Raw genomic sequence first — 6,957 nt, forward strand, 5'->3', positions numbered from 1 at the left:
CATTTAAACCCATACAGACAGAAACATAGCATTTCTTGGAATACATATCCTCATGATGGACCTCACATGTCTACTAACTCTATTTCACATTTCTATGTACTCTACAAAAATCAAGACACTGATTGAGGCACTTTTATATTCCCCGAGGTATAACGCAGAATCTAGAAACAAAGAATTACAGAAAAGATAAAACAGAATCCTATACTCCGCATGTAACATCCTAACAAGACTCCTTTTACACTCCCAAGTATTTTATTTCCCATGAATCTAGAGCCTAAGCTTTGATACCAACTTTGTCACGACCCAACCTAGGGGCCGGACCGGCACTAGAACCTGGACCAGCTTAAAGCCCCCGAGGCCCGTAGTAAGCCTAACTATTCCTCAATCCATAACCAGGCCCACAATTTAGACCCAATATGCATATAAGATAATTTAAATTAAACTGTTATAATTTCATTTCAGGCCGACTTAGCCCAGAAATTTTTAGAAAACTAAAATTAGGGGAGCCCAGCTCAACCCTGTTACCTCATTTACAAACTGTTTAAATACCATACAAATCTTCATTTATTAATCTCAAAAATTTAAATTAACACAATTTCTAACAAGGCCCACACTATTACTAACACATGCGGAGTTCTAGATTTTAAATTTAGAAAAGATAGTAAAATAATTAAATAACCGACGTTAAACCTGCGAGGAAGAAAACAGGTTGCTCTGTAAAATAACTCCTCCTGTGGCCTAGAAAAAATATTGAACAGGAGTGAGCGTTCGACTCAGAGAGTAAAATATCAATTTTAACCATAATCTCTATAACTATCTAAAACTAATGCACCCTGTGGAGTGAAATGCAACATCAACAATAATTTCACATCATAACATCAAAAAGGTAATTTGGAGCACTCACACACCCAGTAACATCAATCATAATATATATGGGAGCTGATCCCCTATACAGCTCTCTTAATTCCAACTGTGCCAGCGAAGAACTCAGCTCGGACTTCCACTTAATAACCAAATCGGGGTCCCAGCGAAGAACTCAAGCCGTGTCTACCCCGAAGGACCGGGTCCCAGCGAAGATCTCAAGCCGTGTCTACCCGTTCTATCCATAGTCCACACCACATCACACGCACGCCAACGCACGCACACTGCTCCAAATTACCACAACAACATACATGGCACTTTCACAGTTATGAATGCAACATAAATCGTGCCTAAAGTTTATCTACATAGATATATGCATATAAGTGATGCATGGGCATGCTTGAACATATAATAATATCGAAATTACGATTAAAATTAATATTTTACTCACAGTACACCGATGACTATTGTGGCTGCTGGATGCAGAAAAATAGCTGACCTCGATCACCTAATAATTAAATTATAAATTTATTAGTACTAAGTTAAGATAAAACTCTAAAGAGGCAATAGACAGCCTAATTCATGCCGGAAATCCGGCAGAGTTTCCCCTATACCTGGGACCTACCAAACCTGCAAAAAGGCTCAAATAATACTTCTAAATTCTTAATTTCCACAATCACATCTCATCAATATCACATGGCCCCTCCTGGGCCCTCAAATCAGACAATACTCAAAATTTTAAAAATTACATTTTAGTCCCTATAATTGATATTTTGCAAAAATCCACTCAAACAAGCTCTAAAAATTTTAAAATTTTGCCCCGCGGTCCTTAATAATATTATAAGACTATTGCAAAAGGAATTATAATTTTTAGATCATCCACGAATATTTTATGAATTTTATTCTAAATCGATATTAGTCGAAAATGAGCAACTTAGAGTTCGGGTTTACCTATGCCAATTCTGACACCTGGAACGCATCCAGAACGTCTGAAAATGTTAGGATTGACTGTAATATTGACCACGTTCTGAGACTGGCCGTCGGGCAGCCGGATCTGGCTGAAAATGCAGTCCCGACGCCGGTGAGCTATCCTCAATCCGATCGCACCTAAATTAAGTCTAAAATTTGTTAATAATTATCATAAAATTATTTTTAAATTTTAGAAATCGAAAAAGTTTGAAAATCTCACTGAGCGATCTGGACCGTTCGATTATCGCCTTTTTCAAACAGTGTCCGATCAGAGTGGGACCAGTCCTATCTCGAAGATCTCGTCGTCCTGAGTCCATTGGTGGCCTCGGATTTCCGATCCGACGGTCGGATCACCGGAAAAGTGATCGGAAACCGAGAAACCCATATGATTTTCTTCCAACTTTCCCTCGCCGGTTCTCTTTCCTCCGGCCACCAAACGGGGTGCCACTGGTCTCATCTGAAAGTTCATCATCTTGGGAGTCCATGACACTTGGAATCACCGGAAATGGCCGCCGGAGTCGGCCGGGGCGACGCCGCGAAGTCGGGCCCCCAGTCATGCGCTTTCCCTCTCTCCTCTCTTTCCTCTCTCCTTCTTTCTCTTTCTGCTGTCTCCTGCTCGCTGCTGCCGCCGCCTGGTAGTTGTTCCGGCACGGGGGAAGGCCGGCGGTACCTCGCCGGCACTGGTGCTGGTCGGTCGGAGGAAAATGGGAGGGAGAAAGTGAGGGGGAGAGTGGAGTCGGGGAGAGAGAATTGGGGGGATGGGGCTGCTGCGTTTTTTTTTTAAGTTCTGTATTTTTTTTTTCTGGGTTGTTACATCAGCTCTCTGACCTCAGCTTCGGTATTTTCCATATCTCTGATCTCTGGGCCTTAGCGAACTCACTGACTTTTCCTTTGCGCAGGTATGGCGAGCAGCGAGGCTTCCAAGGAGAGCCGAAAGCGAAAGAGAGAGGTCTCTAGGAAAGTGCGGGAGATGAAGCGGGCCGAGGCCTCTCAGACGCCAAGGCACGATCCAAGGGAGACACAGGGAGGCTCGTCCGGACCCTCGGGACCGCTGATCCCTGAAGTAGAAGTGGTTCGGTCTCCTCCGCGACATGAAGAGCCGCCACCTCCAACGGTCGCTTCAAGTGCGAAAGGGGGTCCTTCCCAACCTCCTGTGAGGACCCTTTCCCGAGGAGCTCAAGTCCTAATCCACTCGCTGGAGAAGAACCGCACGGTTCGAGAGAATCCAGGCTTGGCTAAGGTCTTGGGGGCCTCCATCTGCCTTCAGGAGGATCAGGATAGGCTGACCCCGAACAGTCTCGATGATATCCTGACCCGGACTATGAGCCTGAGCGTGGAGAGTTTGGTGAATCAACACATTGTTCGAGAGAAGGCTCACCGTATGAGGCAGGAGATCGAGAAGGTGGGTCAGGAAGCAGCTTCCCTCCGATCCCAACTTTCATCCGCCCAAAACTACATAGCTGAAATTGAGGGGCGGATGAAATTCTACGAGGATAAATTGGCCGAGCAAGCTCATGTTTTTGAAGAGGTTCGGGCGCTCCGAGCCACTGATGTCGCTCGCCTCACTGATGAACTCAAAGCAAAAGAAGAAGAGGCAGTGACAAGGGAGGCCGGTGCTTATGTGAACGCCCATGGGGACCTTTTGGTCGAGCTCAAGAAGGGTTATCCCGAAGATGACTTTTCCTGGATGGTGGACCTGGCTCCCCAAGACGAAGAGGATAGCGAGGAGGAGGCTGAAGGTGATAGAGGGGGTGAACAAAATGTAGAACAGGCTGGGGGTGATCCTCCAGCCGAGTGACTTGTATATATTTTTAATTTGAAATGAAATGTAGTTCCTTTTTGTTCAATGACTGGATGAGATCGGAAAGTATCTAAGTTGCACAAACGCCTGATTGTCTGAACATATTAGAATAACTTGAAAGCAATTATTTAATCTATGTATGAGAGATCGGTAAAACATTGTAAACATGAGATCGGCCTAAACCGAGAACAAGCACTGAACGAAACTTAAGATTATTAAAATTGGAAACCTGATCTGAACACTTAAGATCGGAAGCACCATTAAGCCGGATTAAAATCTTAACTTTATTGAACAACTATCTACAATATTTATGAAAGTGGGATCGGATGGCATGAAGACCTAATGTTGATTCAATTTCGTTTGACGAGAGATCGGATGTGTGATTGACTGGCAAAGAGACTTGGTAACTGATTTGAGAGATCGGTAAGAATTTAAATGATATGGAGACTTTGTATTGGTTGATTCCTTTTGAAGAGAGATCGAAAATGTGATTGACTAGCAAATAGAGATTGGAAACGAATGGAGACTTGGTGTTGGGGCTTGATTTCAAAATCTATTGATTTTTGGGGTCGGCCAAAATATGGTATCGACAATTGACAATTATATTCTAATTTAATCAGATATCCAAACCTTTAAACTTTTAAGATTGGAAATAATTATAGCCAAAATCTCAAAATTAGGATTTTGAATTTTGTCCACTTAGAGCAGTGATTGATAATAAAAAGGAGAAAAAAAAAATTTATAGTCAATGTGTGGTTAACGAAATAAATCATAAGATCATAAGTTTTTGATACAATTGCTTCTAATTTTAAAGGCCAGATACATTTGAATATAATTGTCAATAGGTGAAAACTTTTGCCCTATCTATCCAAATGGCCTTTGAATTCTGATTCTTGACCTTCGGCCAGATGCCCCATTCTAGGCTTACAGAATATGCCAATAATAATAACTTCTCTTAATGATTACGTAGAAAAAAGATAGAAACTATAACGTTGATGCATTATTTCATGATTTCTTGAAGATAAATAACAAGAAAAACCAACAAGGGTGCTTCTTGGTCCTAAGAATCCAAGCCAGGCACTTCTTCTCAGTTTTGGCTTATCACACTTACCCCTAAAACATGAATCTGCACAGGACACTAAAAGATCCATTCTGTTTAAGCCATTCCAAAAGCACTTTCTAAAAGAAAAATCTCAAGCATAAATAGCAAGAATGAAGCAAGCACTGGCACAACCAAAGGCAATGGTCCGCTGCTAGAACTTCTCGAAGAAAAGCGATTAGATTGCTAGAACTTCTTGGAAAAGATGATTAGATTGTTGACCAGTTAAATATGATGGATAGCCACATGCCTAAATTGAGCACAAGAGGATGATATATGCAAGTGGTGGATCCTAAACACCAACTTTTATACTATTCGGTGGAACTTGGAATAATATGTCACTTGAGGTGTCCTGCAATGCAAGCTACACTAGGACTTTGTATTCAGAGATAAGTTGTCAGTCACTGATGTTAGTAATTATTGGAAGATGAATAAAGAAGATGTATTCTGAAAACTGAGAAAAAAAAAAAGTTTTGATCGATGTGATTTGAGCGCACCTTCAATGACGTTAATTTGTTATATTTTATTTATTTTTATTTAAATTTTTAATTAAAAATAAATATAAAATATATTTAAATAAAAAGCATTTAATTATAAATTTTAAATTAATAAATTATTTTACTAATTAAATAAAACTTCAAGACTCTATTCTAATTTACTATCATTTTTTTAAAATTCAATTTAATTCATTTAGTTACCATTACGATAACTAACTACGATTCAGTTACAATACGCATAATTTAAAATTTTAATAATAATTTTTTAATAAGTTTTGAAAAAAAAAAGAAGTGTTAATATTTGAATTATAATTTTTTATATTATGAGATAAATTACTAACTCAATATAAATTATGAATAAAATTTGAGAGCCCTGATATTGTTTGTTTTTTCAAATGATTAATGATAATAACAGAAAATCAGATTTGCAATCAGATTTTAAAAAATTATTATTTAGTTTATATATTTTAATAAAATTAACTACTTAATATTTTTATTTTTGAAAAATATATTAGTTAGTTTCTATATTTTTATTTTAAAAATATAAAATTAAAAATATATCTTTTAAATATATATAATTATTTTTTTAATGTATATACATATGATAAAGAATTAATGAATATGTACATATTTTAAATATATAGTTATTTAAATTTCTATTAGCTGTTAACTGTAATTTTAATAAGTTTATTAAATAAGTTGGTTCAACATTATAAAATTCTATAAACTATCCCTTAAATTTATAACATGAAACTCCATGTTTCCTTCAAATAGAATTCTCAGCTTAAAAAACAAAAGCACAGCTATGCAAGGGATCGATTCTTTAATTTATTCTCTTAATAGGAAAAACAAATAAGGTTGGATATATACTTTAATTGTTGGACGACCTGTTCAATCTTAATCACCACTAACGACAGAATCATGGTCCAATTTCCTAGGTTTTCCTTACATTAATTAATTCATTCAAAGATTATCTTATTTAATTAAATTAAATTAAAAAATTATCAGAAGATGCATGTATCTTATTTCAAAGAAATATGTTTGTCAATTGGCTCATCATGTATTAATTTTGTTTTAGATCTCTAAAAAAAATATTAATATGTAACTAACTTTTTTTTTTAAAGCAAAAAAGATACTAACTTGTCATTTATTCTATTGAGACAATTTGTAATTATTTTATTTTTAATAAAATAAATTTATTTTATAAGTAATTAATTACTAAAAGTTCTTTATATATAAAAAAATAAAACAATTTGTGATCATTGGTACTATCATTTTTATTTTAAAAGTTCTTTTAATATATAAAAATAAAAGGATAATATATTTAATTTAAAATAATAATAATAATAATAATAATAATAATAATAATAATAATAATCACAAATTAAGACTCGAATACGATCGAGGGAATTTCTTGACTCACTTGGCTTGAAAGTTAAATATTGCGAGACCATATCCCTTACGCCGTCGTAATTAAACCATGTTTTATTTGTGTGGCCATTAGAAGACAATAGCTGGGTTGGTATTGATGCAAGAATCAATTGCACGTCAAGGCTTCATTTATTATTTTTCAGTCATCAATTCTTTTATAATTTTGAACGACCAAAAAAAAAAAAAAATAAAATGGGCAAAAAAAAGAAAGACTAGTTTGCAGAGAATGGACGTCAAAGAAAATATTTCCGGGCAAAGGGTCAATGGCTGTATATATATATATGTTAGATGACTTTGAG

At 36.4% G+C, this 6,957-nt stretch overlaps 1 long non-coding RNA gene across 1 annotated transcript; it reads right to left on the bottom strand.

Moving 5' to 3' along the window:
• Positions 1–540: 540 nt before the first annotated feature.
• LOC131179175 (uncharacterized) lies at positions 541–1,485 on the bottom strand. The gene is made up of 2 exons (XR_009148160.1): positions 1,313–1,485; positions 541–738 (listed from the first exon to the last, which is right to left on the bottom strand). It is a non-coding gene; the product is annotated as an uncharacterized LOC131179175 (long non-coding RNA).
• Between the last annotated feature and the right edge of the window lie 5,472 nt (positions 1,486–6,957).

Source organism: Hevea brasiliensis, chromosome 4 (assembly GCF_030052815.1).
Source record: "Hevea brasiliensis isolate MT/VB/25A 57/8 chromosome 4, ASM3005281v1, whole genome shotgun sequence".
In the NCBI taxonomy this organism is placed as follows: domain Eukaryota; kingdom Viridiplantae; phylum Streptophyta; class Magnoliopsida; order Malpighiales; family Euphorbiaceae; genus Hevea; species Hevea brasiliensis.